Genomic DNA, 15,006 nt, shown 5'->3' on the forward strand with positions numbered 1-15,006 from the left:
GTGTGTGTGTGTGTGTGTGTGTGTGTGTGTGTGTGTGTGTGCGTGTGTGTGTGTGTCAAACAAAACGTATGTAGTATGCCGCCACGCCTCCTGTTAAATTTTAATCAATTCAAACTGTGAAGATGTGTACAGGGAGAAGATGTGGGACGGAAGAGCGGAGAAAAATAAATGAATACATGTCTGCCCGTTCCCTTCTTCACTGAGCTTCCGTCTGTCAAGAGCAACGTGGAAAAGAGCAGATGATTTGGACGCAAACAAACACATTTTCCACTGGCCAAATGGAGTGTTACATCGCGGGTCCTCACAGTCTGAGATTAGAAGGGTCAATGGCTACAAAGGCGGGGACGAGGAACAAGGTGATGCTGGTGGGGGGTCTGATCAACAGCCTCTGCTTGAGTGAATTATTCATATAAATCTACTTCCTGGAACATAATTTGCCCCACATTCACCCAAATTCATAATTCATCCGCACCCCTTGGCTTTGTGCATTCGGTTTGAGTCCCAGACTGATTCTGTCTGCCCATACCTGGCATTTTCTCCCCTCGACCCCAGACGCCCCCGCTCCTCCCTCTTCCTCTCCCTGGCAGGGTCATACTTTATGCATGAGCTTGTTGCAGTGAGACGAGTGTGAGTGGCGATGGCAGAAAAAATACCACAAATCTTTTAGAGCAACACCAGCTACCTGTTTCTGCTGTTTGACTTCTCATTTCTGTCTGCAGTCATTTGCCACGTTGAAGATAATGTCCCGCCGGGAGCCTTCGTAATGGTTCATCAAAGCGTTTCCACCAAGCAGGGAGCCATGCAAGCCATCAGAAACAATGAGGCTCCATTTTCCTGTCTGCTTTTGATCCACGTTCTTCTTCTCACCTCTTATATGGCGACACTAAAAGCTTTCTTCCAGTGCCTTCTCTCTGTCAATTGAATAACTTGCTGGAGAAGCACTCTGCTGAGGCCAATATGCAATCCAGAGGATTAATTCAATAGCAGTACCTTTAATGGAAAAGCGGGTTTACAGCACAGTGGGAATGCAATCACTCCCTCATGCTGACTAGATTGTGCTTCAAGGCTAATGATCCACAGTCAACAACTAATGGGAATTTACCGGCTGGAAATGGAAATGCAAATCAGCCGCTCATATGGAAGCAAGCTACCTGGTGTCAAAGCCCAAGGGCCAGATCCGGCCGGTCACGTCATTTTATGTGGCCCATGAAAGCAAATCATGTTCCATGACCCTTGCTAAAATCTAGACCGAAATGTCAAATTGTCCGGTGTAATAAATAACGTTGAGATTTTGCAATAATTTTTTTATCCTTTTTAAAGTGTCCACACCAGCCCGAAGCCCTCTGCTCGCTATTGTGCCTTTCTCTGTGTTTCATATGCACACTCATGGCCCACAACGAGGCACTCTAAAGCAGCCATGCCGGTGGACTGTCTGATGCATTTTGGGGGTGTAGGCATAGCTAGCTCGCTGGTGCATGTTACAGTTGCACTGAATAACTGCTGGTGTGAACAAAGGCGGCTACAAGTTCTTCAACAGTGGGAGATGGGTGCTTTGGGCACTGGGCCACATTTCAGCCACATCCAAATAAAAGTCTGGAAACCTGAAATGATGGAAAACAATTTAACACTCTACATCCACGATTGAGTACTACATAGTTCTCAGCCTTAGCACATGCAGTTAGCAATTCTCTTTACACATGTATAATGTACTTAAAAACAAATGTTTGAATTCACTTGACAGGGTCTCTAAAGCCACACATTTCATTGAGGCTTCGTGGTAAATACCCAAGAAAGAAAACAAGGTGGTTGGAGGAGCCACAAGGGCAAACGCCTACTCTGGCTGTATTGTGGTTTCCATGACAACACCGTTTCCATGCAACATGCCTCCAACACCCCCCTCCCTCTTGCACGTTCAAAATCAGTAATTCAAACGCGGACACAAGCAAGGTTGCGCTTTCGCTTACATATGCCACATGCACGCATGCTCACCTGCTCATTTATTTGTCGCTGACATCTCTCTCTCCCACATTCGAGTACAAATGCTGGAGGTCTTCATATGAACGACACATGAGGAACACTAAACATAAAGACATGTCAGCAAATATTGAACGTAATAAAAAAAATGTGTCAACTCTTTCTTTCGACTCATCCAAGCAAAAACAAGCAAAGCGTTCCCAAAGACTCCCGAATATGAAGAACCGTCTCCAACTGCCAAGAGAATGACGCCTGATGTGATTTATTGATACACTGTTTGTCCCCTAACGAGAGGGTGATGGGATACACGAGGAGGTGAATAATTGAAGGAGCGACTGCTAAACAAATTCATGAAGATGGAGGAAAAAAAAAAAGAGGCTGAAATGAAAGGACTGAGGAATGTGCTTTGGAAACAGAACGCTCAGTCAAAAGGAAGGCAACGCCAGCGTGAGATCGCAATGGAAAAGGGATGAACAACAAAACATTTGAAAAATTAATCACGGGAGAAAAACGATGACAAATAAGAAGCATGCTGTGTGCAGCGAGAGCCATCCGCTAATGGGATCTGTGACCAGTACAGGCTGTGGGGTGTCACTCTTATGTAAGTGAGGATCATACTCAGTGTGCGTGTGCGTGTGTGTGTGTGTGTGTGTGTGTGTGTCGCGTGTATCAGTGAAGATCAGCACATGTGTCAGCACCTCCACTAATCTCTCCTTGCAGCCTTTGCTCCTCGCTGCTCCTTCTGCTTCTTAAACATCAGCTGCTGCTCAGCGCAGCTCACAAGTGGGAAAAGCTGCTTTGGCGATGACCACATGAGCAAGTCCAGCCAAATGAATAACTCGATGCATTTTTAAAGTCCAGTTACCACTTGGTCATGCTTTCAGTGCCTTTGTGAGTGACATGTGTTCTTATTGAGGACACAGCAGAACCTTGGTTTTCGAATGCCCCCGTGTGACTTGGCCATTCATTTCCGGTAATCAATGTGCCGCGCCATGTTCTGGTGACTCGGTCTGTCATTATTTCGGCATGTTTATCCGAAGCATTTCGTTAGTTGTGTAAAAAAAGGGTTCGACAGAGGCCACAACATGTTCCACAATTCACAAGGCAATCACAAGCCTCTCGGTTTGCTCGGCAGCATCGGCCAACGTCGGGCCTTTTAAAATAAAAGCATGCCAGTATTTGACCACATTTTTTTCACTCAATGGTGGATTATCTCGCAGTCACACTCAATAAACAAGCACAAAATTGTTCTTGTATGAAGTCACCAATGATGGGCTCCAGCTCATCTGTGACCAGTACGATGATCAGCTTTAAAGCAAACAGATTGATGGGTGTGTCAAGGAGGAGATGACAGAAAAATTGATTTTTAATCGCTCTTGCTCCACCATCGATCGTCATCGAAATGACAACCGTAATCCGTACTGGCCCAGCTGTGGGGGTGGGCAGTGGCTCATTTGCATGCGATGATCAATACAGGTTCCTCCCATCAACACTCGACACGTTGCTCTAATCTTAATTTTGGGGTCGGGGGGGTGAAAGCATTTCACAAACTTCCTTTTAAAACATCTCGAAATGTGAAAATGCATAACAGACTAGATATTAACTGCTGTATTTATGTTCATGTTTGAAGAGATGACTTTCTGTATCAAGACCAGCAATTTAGTTTAGAAAAACAGCACGCTTTAATTTGCGGCAAATAGTTAACGATGAGGAAGTCCATCCTCTTGACTGACTTTTCATTGTCCTGTCAGTGGCTGAAGCCTCTTTATAAAATTGCCGATTAAAAATAAAACAAAACTAAAAAAAATATATAAAGAAATTACAACATTAGTTCAAAGAATTGTATGTAACATGCAATCTTGATGCCACTTCATTTTGCCAATGAATAATATATAATATTGGGATAAAATGCCGGTGCGTACACGATACACTGCCGACATTTTATTATGATTTAGGAACTCGACAATTTTCCTTATTTATATCCTACATGAACAATGGGAGGTGAAACCCAAGACACGCCAGCGCCTACAGACAAGGAAACCAAGGGGAAACGTTTGTAGAAATACATCAACGCATTAAGGTGGTCCATACAAGAAAACAGCACTGGAATGTAGTTTTGCGAATGCGTGCATGTGGTGTCGGTGGTGGAGATGTCCTGTTGGAGGGTGAGCATGTATGTACACATGCATGCGCGCATGCTCAAGCAGCGCTTGCCTTCACGTTCTTGGCCTCGCGCCCGCGTGTGGCCGTCATTTGCTTCATTAGTCGTAGCGCCACTCCGCATGTGCGCCCGTGGCACGAAGCTAATGACATGACACACCCTTGGGGACATGCGCAAACACCCCCAACCCTTCAGTGTGCATATCCTCGTATTATTATTCACAGCAGGAACGTGCAATGACGAGGACGTGCAGCTTAGAATGTGCCCGCTGGTTTGACGACTTTATGAAATGACGAGGAGGAGCCAGTAGCAGTCACCTTGTCCTGTCTCCTGCTGTGGCCGACAATTGCTGCTTTGCTTCTCTTCACTTGGCTCATGTCCTATTTCAACACGTAGCCCTTGGGAGCCACATTTTCTTTTGCCATGATCTACAAAGGTTTGCGTTTTGTTTGCGGTACTGCAGTAATCGATGTAGCGCCAGACTTTAAGAAGCTAACGTTCCATGAATGTCGTCTTGGAAACGGATCCTGCAGATTGGTGGAGGGACAACATCAAGTGCATGGGCGTGGACCGAGGCACTACAAGTCAACGTGATGCTGTCAGGGCCGGGACATGCACGAGGCTGAATGAAGAGAGAGGATGGGGGAGGGCTGCAGGTGCCTTTTGCAGTCCATCATGGTGCAGCCAGACAGAAGGAGGGGGAGGGGGGTCCCTGGAGCCGTGCGATAAGTAGCTCATAGAGTGCTGGAGGACAGCCCATGTGACATGCAAGGACACATTGCCGCCTCCATGGGGACAATTGGCACGTCAAACACCCTGACAAGTGGGGAGGAGTGTGTTTGCGACCTATGACCTCTGACACAACAGGTAACAATCCCTTATAGCTGATGTCCTCAAACGGTGGTCTGTGAGCTGCAAATCGGGGCCAAAATGTATAGACGAGGGTCATTCAATAAATAATAATAAGGTGAACATGAGGGAGCAGTTCCCAGCCCAGCTGTTTCACCGTTTGGGCTGCTGTGTGAGGCCTTGCATTGTCTCCTTCCATTGTCTCCTTCTGACTGATGACCCGTGCGTTTGCTCTTCATGTCTTTCTTGAACTGCCTTAGTTGTTCACAGTAGTTGGCAGGAAGTTTGAAAGTGACGATGAAGTCAAAAGTGTTGTGAGTGACTAGCTGAGCCATCATTCCAAAGATTTTTACGCTGAGGGAATATGAAAGCTTGTGCACAGATGGGAAAAGTGTGTGACAGTGCTGGGAGACCACGTTGGGGGAAAAAAAAAAGTTCTTATATCGACAAATTCACCTAATTTTTCTTTTAAATGCAGACCTTCATGTGGGGCCTGGTGCACTGATCCAACAAACACTGTAACCAAACGATTCGTCCCTAATTTAGCTTTAGGCTAATTAAAATCTCTAATGTGATGATCACATAAATCTACAAATGAGTAATAGTTCAAGGGGTGGGGCGGGGGGGTCATATGAAAGGCGGGATTATTATTGGTCCTATAAATCCTATTTATTTCAAGAACAAAAGACACATTTATATCAAGTTGAATTTTTTTTTGCGAAGAAAGAGCTCTTTTGACAAAATATTACAAGAAAAAAACTGGGTTTAAAGAATTCACAAGGTGAGATATGAATTTCTTCTTTATCCTGGGGGGAGGGGGAATGTTAGCTCCAAAAATACAATTTTGTTGCTGTAACATTGTGACTTTTTTTCTCTGAAATAGGAAGCATTTTGTTTTTCTGGTAATTATGTTTAACTGGTGTCAGGATTACAATTGGGGGATGTTTGAGAAAACCTCCCTTATAGAGCCTTGCAGTAATATCATGCTGTACATTTGCCTTGCATACACAAAGAGGGAAACACAGTCACAATATATGAACAGAAGTATTGGGACACATCCAACCATGTGGACCCGAAAGTGTCAACAATTTGTCCTATCTGGAAACATGTGCCTTTTTAGGCTCAATGCAGCACTTCAGGCAAAAGAGCTGCTGGCAATGCAAGGTCACACATCACGCTAGTTTCTAACACATTTGCATGGACCAACCGTAGTGGCCAAACGGCTGCAGGAACCTTTTATTTATTTCTTTTTTTTAGCTTCACACTCGCAGGCTGGTTGAGGACATGAGAAAGTCACGTGGTGTTATGTGAAAGTCACTGCATCCGTCATGCTTGCAGCAGAGCGCATGCAGTGTAAACACGCGCCGTTTAGGTAATCAAAGGAACACGAAGAGTAACTAAGAGAAACAAAAGCAATGACAAAAACAACAAAAGAGTTTGACATCACACCAGCATAAACGGCTCGACGTGCCGGTGAGGTTGCAGTGTTTTGCATTCGCTAAATGATGAACCGAGTCCGACTGGATTGCAGGCAATGCCATTAATTTTGCCCAAAGCTGCCAATGCAGCACTTCCCCTTAAGTGCACCTCACTTAATGAAACGTAGGCCTGCCGTTTTGCAGGGATAAGGCAGTAGCTGTTCCTTTTTGCTAATAAGCATCCCGGGAGTGGAAAGAGAGTGCAGGCAACGTGAGTACATAAACAACAGAGGGAGTGAAGAGAAAATAAGATGAGTTAGCTTTACAAAGCCAAGTGGTTTAAAAATGAGTTTTCATTTTAAACCTGCACAAGGAATTTTGTTGCACCAGTTTGGGGAATTAAGATTCCTTATGCAAAAGAAAAGGTGAATAAAGACATGCTTGGACCAGTTAAGATAAAAGAAACAGGCCAGTTTGTCCGACATCAACGACCGTTAATTTGGGATGCTGCTGGATTTGGATTAACGAATCAAGTACCATCAACAGAAAGCTACTCGCGGAACACTGACCTTTTCACGTATTTTTCTGCTCTGTCAGTAAGCCACTCAGACACCACAAAATGGCACCAAAGCTTTCCCATTAGCCAGCTAACAAGAAAGTAGTAATTGGTGTCAAGGAAATACTGCTGAAGTGATACATCTTGACTGAGAGATGTGCAAAATGAGCTCATTGGGCGGAAATTATGTTGACGTCAACATTGAATCCTCTGGAAGCGAGAAGCGTCACTTTTCCCACAGCGGCAGGCTACTGATTGCACGGCGAACTGACTTTGAATGAAGAGGGGAGGGGATTTGCCTGCCATTCAAATAAGCTGCTGAGAGCTTTGCATTGGCAGAGAGAGGCTGCATGTGGCCCAGTCTTGAATTTACCTCGTCATTTTACCTCAACATTGCTTGGGTGATGCAGGTCAAACAAAAAAAAAAGAAAAAACCAAAAAAGCCTATATGTTTTTTTTTTTTTTTTTTAATGCCTGTAATTTTTTTTCAAAATTTAATGGGCAATAGTAGCCTAATTATTATGCATATGTACTAAGCATAGCAATAGTTTCATACACTGTACATGTTATACAAATGTTGGATTATTGTGTATATACAACTTACAATGACAACTTCAAAGTAGTATTAGTGTATAGAGGAATGAGGACGTGCATGTATCCAGTTTTCTCACCATGTATTATTATTATTGTTGTTGTTATTATTATCATCAATACTAGTAAATTGTCCCTAGGTGTGATTTTGAGCGTGAATGGTTGTTCGTCTATGCGTGCCCTGTGATTGGCTGACAACCACTTGGGGGCGGACCCCGCCAACTGTCCAAACACATCTGGGATAGGCTCCAGCACCCTCCACGACGCTGTTCAGGATAAGCGGTATTGAAAATGGATGAATGGACTTCTATACGGTCACATTTTCTTCCCCTTGACTTGAGTTGTTGTCAGAGATTTTCTCGGACAAAGTTAGAGAAATGACTCGGCACACAGGAAAATTGTCTTCAATATCGGCGGGAGCGGATCTCTGAGAGCGAACGACGGTAGTTGCTCCGATGATCACACACTCGAGCTCCCTTCCCGCCAATTCCGACTTTTATTGTAACATACAAGGAAAACACTGCCCCCGACATTTGCATACCGCACTCCCGGTCCGGCCCCTCGGTAGTGATTGGTTACCTGAGTTTAAGCTTTGAACCACCGGTACATTGGCGCCTTTCTGTCTGGTCTACACTGTATCAACATGTTGCAGACTTTGCAGACGACAAATGTCGCCTGGGCGCGACGGGTGTTCTCAACTCGTCTTTTGAAACGTTTAGATGTGCCCAAATTAAATGAAACTTTAAACATGATACAATTTTGCTCATAGATTCCTCTAACAGTTGTATTCACACATTTTGGAGACCATCTGCCTCCACCGGCCATTAGAGCGAGAGTATATCTACCCATCCATTCATTAGCCGAGCTGTTTATTGTCACGAGGGTCATGGGCTTGCTGGAGCCTATTCCAGCCACCCTCAGGTAGTAGGCAGGGTACACCCTGAACTGGTTGCCAGCCAATCGCAGGGCACACATAGACAAACAACCATCCGCACTCACGATCAACTCTAGGAACAATTTTGGAGTGTACCATTAACCTGCCATGCATGTTTTTGGAATGTGGGAGTAAAGAAGAGTACCAGGAGAAAACCCACACAGGCACGGGCAAAACATGCAAACTCCACACAGGAAGGCCAGAGCCGGAATCGAACCCACGACATCTGGACTTTGAGGCAGATGTAACCAGTTGGGAGTAAACCTTCAGAATCAATCAAAATCTTTTCACTCAAAATACATGAGGTCCCGCCCACCTTACTCTGTACAGTGTAAAATGTGGGTGGGGAACTTGTTCTCATCACATCAGAAAAATATATTTTGTTTGATATACAATTAATCCACTACTTTGTGAAAAATTTACCTTGAATACGACAGCATAACTTCGCTTGATTAGAGTAAAATGTAATGGACTGATTTTGTATTGGACTAAACAAAGGGGAGAAAGGTCTCTTTTGCTTTGTCCAGCCGGTGGCGAGCAAGGCAGTCTGCATGTTGACTCAGTGATTCTTTCACTGATCCCCAAAAGCAACTGAAGAACGGCCCTATCGAGGCAACAGCAATGGAACAAAATCAGGAAGTAGCAAGCAACCAAAACAAAAGCAGCAACACTGTGAAACAGAAGCGAGACTGGCAGCAATCATCTGCAACAATGACGACACTCAAACACTGATGCTGGATGAAATTATTTGGTCACGTTGGGACTTTCTTTTACTTTTGGGGAGACAGAATGAGGAGTGTTTGTGGGAGGTGGCATCCTGGCTACGGATATCTTATGCATGCATGTGAGAAAACCTGTCAGAGCGACCATGCAAGGTGTTGCTACGTGCACCTCCGATCTCTCGCCTAACCCTGCTGTCACCATGACAACCTCACGATTCCTGCTGCGAAATATTTCTCTCCCCTCCCCCTTCCACAGCCTCTCTCTCTCTCTCTCTCTCTCTCTCTCTCTCTCTCTCTCTCTCTCTCTCTCTCTCTCTCTCTCTCTCTCTCGCACTTCTGCACCTTCATCTCCTGTCTGCATCTGTGAGGCAGGTCTCCCCGCTTCTTAAAAGACGCTGTACTTCCTGCGAGTCGATTTTCCCATGGGTTCCTTTTGATTCTCCACTTTTTTTGCTCTCTGTCGTGTCTCCCAACAAAATGAGCTGAAGTTTGCTGCTATTCTTGACAGGGTTTGCCTGTCTTGCTAATTTGGGGCAATGTCTTTCGGTTTATTTTCTTCTGTTTTTTTCTAAAAAAATCCCCAATGTACTTGGCTCACACTTGCAGCAGCGTTAAACTTTATTCCTCCCCAATAATCCCTCCGGAGGGAAGCGTACGCATCACATTCCTCCTTGTACATTGTCAAGAAAACGTGGCTTTCCTGTCAAGGTCCACTTTGCAATCAAGAGAAACTTTCCAGGGGTATCTACAGCCTCGGACCCCTAAGTGGCTTATTAACTCCCATCGCATCTGTTATCATTATCATCAGGAACCTATTTGGAGCCTCTAAATAAATCCAATTACCACCAATGGAGTCCGCAGCTGAGATGGGCTGGCGGGAGGAAGCAAGGCCGTGCTTCCTATGAAAGGCTGCAGTCTTATCGGAGGCTCACAGAGCCCCGTCTCGACTGCAGACCCCCGTCTCTGCAAATGCTCCACGGCACCCCCCCATCCCCCCCACCCTCAATCCCTGCCGACGCCATGTTGCCGTGGCAAAGAGATCAAGGGCATGACATTTTCCGGCATGAACGACAATTTCTAGCCAGTATGAAATAGAATGACCAGACAACCGCTTCTGTGCACATCATCTTCATCCACAATCTCAAACCTAAAGGGACTGACATTTAGACTACGTGAAATGTTTTTATAAAGCGACTACTTTATAATGTGATATGGTAAAGGAGCGAAACAAGAAACTCAATGTTGACGACATGTCAAAGGGGTCTTTGCAACATCATGAGTTCACTCCCGAGATGCGGATGTCTAAACCAGTGAACTGGCAGTCCCAAAACGAGAGGGAGGAAGACGGTAAAGGCCACGCGGGAGCCAATGTTGACCTTTCCCTGAGGCCAAACAACCACTTGACGAGGTTTTCATCGAAATGCTTGACATCGAGATCTGGCAGGCAAACAGTGCAGAATGCTGAAAGCAGTTGGCCGCGAGCTGACTTTGCTTTGTGTGTATCGCTATCCGTCTCATGAAGACAACAATCCATGTACACGTTGCATCAGTAATTGTTGAAAATCTGATGGTATCGATCCCATGGAAAAACTTTTTGGGAAAATCTTATTCAAACATGTTTTAAACAATTCGAAAATATGTTTGAACACGTCACATTTAAAAGCATATCTTGGAGACAGATAGTACCTGAGACAGCGTTGTCCCGACAGCAGTTTATGTGCGCGTTTTCGTTTGACTGTTCTCCTGGTGTTTCATCAACGGCTGAAAAGCATATGGTGGCTGTGGCTCTCCTTTCCCACATGCGAGGGCATTACAGGACATATACTGAACAATATTTTTGACACCACGTCGCGACTGGAGCAGAAGAACATTTTGCATGCCATACGTTTCTTGATATTAAATTCCGTGAATGTTTTGTTACCCTTGACGTGTCGCCGACTCTCAGCTCATTGAATATCCAAAACATTTCCAGATACCTTGATGTGCAAATTGGTTTCATCAGGCACTGTTTGCAGTCGTCCGACTTTGAAAACTGATACTGCTTCCCAAGGGAGCCAATCTTCCATTCAAGACCTGAACTCAGTTTCTTTTTTCCGGAGCGTTGTTTCGGTTTGTCATGAGATTCGGGAGGACTTGACCCGCCTGGCAGGATCATCTTGTTGCGGTCATCTGCGACTGCGCATGTCCCAAGACTCGAATCCCGTTAATGTCAATTATCTCCAACACTGCTTGCGACAGTATGGAGGACACCAAGACAGCAGCCAAACAAAACACTGGGCTACATATCACCCGATACCTCTGTAATGTCTCTTATTAAAAATCGCTATTGTGACACTTAAGGAAGTCGATGGGGCCCACAGGCAGGCGGAGGCGCCCCACAAAGCACAAAGAACACAGTGCATGACAAGCGATAGTTACAGAACTGTCACTTGCATTTTTTTGTGGGCTTGTTGTCCCGCAATGGACAGACGCATAAATCAAAGACAAGACTGTCTGCACCCACCGGCACTTTTGATGGGGAAATGCAAATCATTTCCAGGCAAGGATGTATTTCAGGACAGGAGTCATCTCGGGGCAGTTCTGCCATAGCAATTACAGCTCCTTAAAAATACGGCATGATGAAACCAAGGACAACTTGTATCAGAATGACGACAAGAGAAAATTATGGAGAAGGAAAAGAACGGCTCGTGACTCAAAGCATTCAGCATCATGAGTCAAAGACGTTGTTATGGGACAGGCATGCGTGAATGCTCTTAGAACTCTTGAATGGTAAATCCAAACCGACTTAGCGATGGCCCTTTCGAATGTTTGCACCTGATGTGAAAGTATAACCGGACAAAAGGGAACATCTCAAGTCTCAAAGTAACCCTTTTCGGTTTCAAGCTGACGAGCAGCTTTTGCTTCCCCTTGCTGTCAAAATGCTCTCCTGACAATGAATGGTGTAGGCCACACCCCAAACAAGTGTCAAGGCCTCAGAGATCTTTTCAATGAGCTCCTCTTTGTCTTGCCCCCCCAGAGCCTCCCGACTTCTCCCCCAGTCAACACGACACGTGCATCTGAATAAATCTCTTTCACCCCCTTGTTGATCTGCCGTTTCCTCTTGAGGATGCCAGCTTTCATCTTTTGCTCGTGTTAACAAGGAGCCTCACCCCGTTCTGCTTATCCGCGCTTGGAGCATCAATCAGTCCTCTTGCCGGCACAGATCAAATGATTAGCAGGCATCACCTTACAGAGGGGCACGAGTGCGTCTGGATTCATTTTCAAGCTTGACAATACTAATAATAGATTGCATCGATGCACCTCGAGCTCAGCATGAGCCTCCGTGTCGTGCCAAACAGTCAAGGCTCAAAAACAACACGCAAACTTGAACACACAAACAAGAGCCGAGCATGGTGGAGAGGGAACCAAGAGAGGGATGCATCGTGCTTTAGGTTATAAATGTACCGATCACCCGAACCCTTTAGCAAAGACCTAACGACTCGTCAAATGGTGTTCGAGCTGTTTGCTGCTACTCACAGTTAACACCAAAAAAAGAAAATGACACTTTGTGTACAGCATATAAAAGCACTACATATCTCTGCTTAGGATAGGTTAGCTTAATGCTAACAAACAAGGCCAAAAGCCAAAGATAAGCTAACGAATAGCATCAGTGTTGCATAATTGTAACACAATTATAACACAAACGATGGACCTTTGAACACAAACTATGGAGCAACACAGGTAGACAGACATCACAATACTCACAAGCATATTTTTGTATCCTTTGCAAATAGTTTATCCAGCAATTAACACATTCCAGCAGCGTAGGTCAGTTGTGAAACACTTCTTCGTGTGTCTCTATATTTGTACTATACCATCCCCAGGTGGCCAAGGTGCACACACTAGAAGGACAACACAATGTCCATTAATTTGAAGAATGTAGCAAAAAAAAAAAAAAACAACCTAGAATTCTTGATATTCTAATGAATAAAAAAAAGAATACAGGAATGACACACATAAAGTGCAAAAATAAAGTGTGATTTTTCTGATTAAAAACGTATTATGAGCATTTGTGCGGGGGGGGGGGGTACAAGAACAGATGAATGACATTTCCATTCATTTGAATAGGAAAAAATGATTTGAGACACGGACATGGTCAGGGAACAAATTAAACTTCTCATTGCACCACTCTACTTTGTTTCTGCAAGACTCAAGATGTGTTTTTGTCACATGCACAGTAATGACAAGAGTAGCACATGGTGTTTTTCAAGCGGCTGGCAAACCAGAAGAAGAGGAGAAGAAGAAGAAGAAGAAATCCTTTCTTGTTTTCCAGCACAGACTGCTGTTGTTTTGCTTGGGAATGTGCAGATGTGATTCTGCTGCTGCTCAGTACAGGGACAGTTTTGTTTTCTAGTGGCACACAGCACTGCTGGCCACCCAAAAATCCTAAGTTTTAGTGCTATCACCCAGACATTTTTAAAATAAATATACAGTACATAACATCATTAATCCATCCATCCATCCATCTATGATCTGATCTGCTTACCCTCACAAAGGTCATGGCCGTGCTGGAGCTTATTCCAGCTGTCTTGGGGCAGTAGGCGAGGTACACACTGAACCTGTTGCCAGCCAATCACAGGGCACACAGAGACGAACAACCATCCGCGCTTACACTCAAACCTCAGGACGATTTACAGTGTTCCATGAACCTCTCATGCATGTTTTTGGAACATGGGAGGAAACCGGAGTACCCGGAGGAAACCCATGCAGGCACGGGAGGAACATGCAAACTCCACACAGGCAGGCCGGACCGGAATCGAACTCTGCACCTCAGCACTGTGAGGTGGACTTACTAACCAGTCAATCACCGTGCCGCCAACATAAGATCATCCATCCAAAAGGTAGACAGTAAAATTGCTCTACATATCTTTACAAATTAGGGCTACGTTAATTGATTTAGAGGCGAAGAATGATTTCTAAGTATTAACTTGTTCATGAGGCAGCACAGTAGTCAACTGGTTCGTACATCCGCCTCACGGCACAGAAGTCCAGGGTTCGATTTCGGACTGCGGTATTCCTGTGTCAACTTTGCATGTTCTCCCTCTGCCTGCGTGGGATAGCGGGTGTACCGCGCCTACTGCCTGAAGATCGGATAATTGATGGATGCAGGTTAAGCGCCTCAGATAATGGATGGGTGGATAACTTGTTCAAGAGTCTCAGCTTGGCAAAATAGATGGGGAAATGATACAAGTGGGAAGCGAAAATATATGCTTGAACAAGTCTTAATGTCTAATTGGTGATGTTGGCTTTTTGAATGGCTAACAATCATTTAACGTCTTCACACTTCCTTTGAGTACAACCCAAAAATAAATAAATAAATCCACTGACTAGTCATTAAAAATACACGGAGCTGTCATTTAAATGTTGACATTTAGGGCCCTGCAAGACATTTTGCATTTTGGACCACAACATTAGGGATGGCTGGACAAAGGTGTATCGAAAATTGTCTGGTAAAAAATACATATATAAATAAATTTTAAAAATAACAACATGAGAATAATAATGAGACAGTGCTGTTTGTTTTTCTATTTTTTTATACATTTATAGATATATAGATAGATATGTCACAGAAATATATATTTTGCATATTAGTGTAAATGTATATACACACACACATATACATACATATACATTAGGGTGGTCCACATTTTCATGGCAAAAAAAAAAGTTTGTCGGATTCGTCGGGCCGGGTCGGAATTCTTGTCGATACTATGGTACAAGGTTCTGTGCAAAATTTCATTCCGATCTGATGATATTTTCCC

The 15,006-nt window shown here is 44.4% G+C and overlaps 1 protein-coding gene across 5 annotated transcripts in view; it reads right to left on the reverse strand.

Moving 5' to 3' along the window:
• The window catches only part of l1cama (L1 cell adhesion molecule, paralog a), a 51,075-nt gene that overhangs the window by 26,474 nt on the left and 9,595 nt on the right, over nt 1-15,006 (reverse strand). Inside the window, exon 1 of one of the 5 annotated variants that reach the window (XM_019877302.1) lies at nt 13,731-13,768. The exons of the other annotated variants lie outside the window; for them this stretch is intronic. The gene's annotated coding sequence lies outside the window, so the exon portion shown is untranslated. Of the gene's footprint in view, nt 1-13,730; nt 13,769-15,006 lie in introns of those variants that run through there. 5 annotated transcript variants of the gene reach the window in all.

The sequence above is a fragment of the Hippocampus comes genome, unplaced genomic scaffold (assembly GCF_001891065.2).
Source record: "Hippocampus comes isolate QL1 unplaced genomic scaffold, H_comes_QL1_v1.1 scaffold167, whole genome shotgun sequence".
Lineage (NCBI taxonomy): Eukaryota > Metazoa > Chordata > Actinopteri > Syngnathiformes > Syngnathidae > Hippocampus > Hippocampus comes.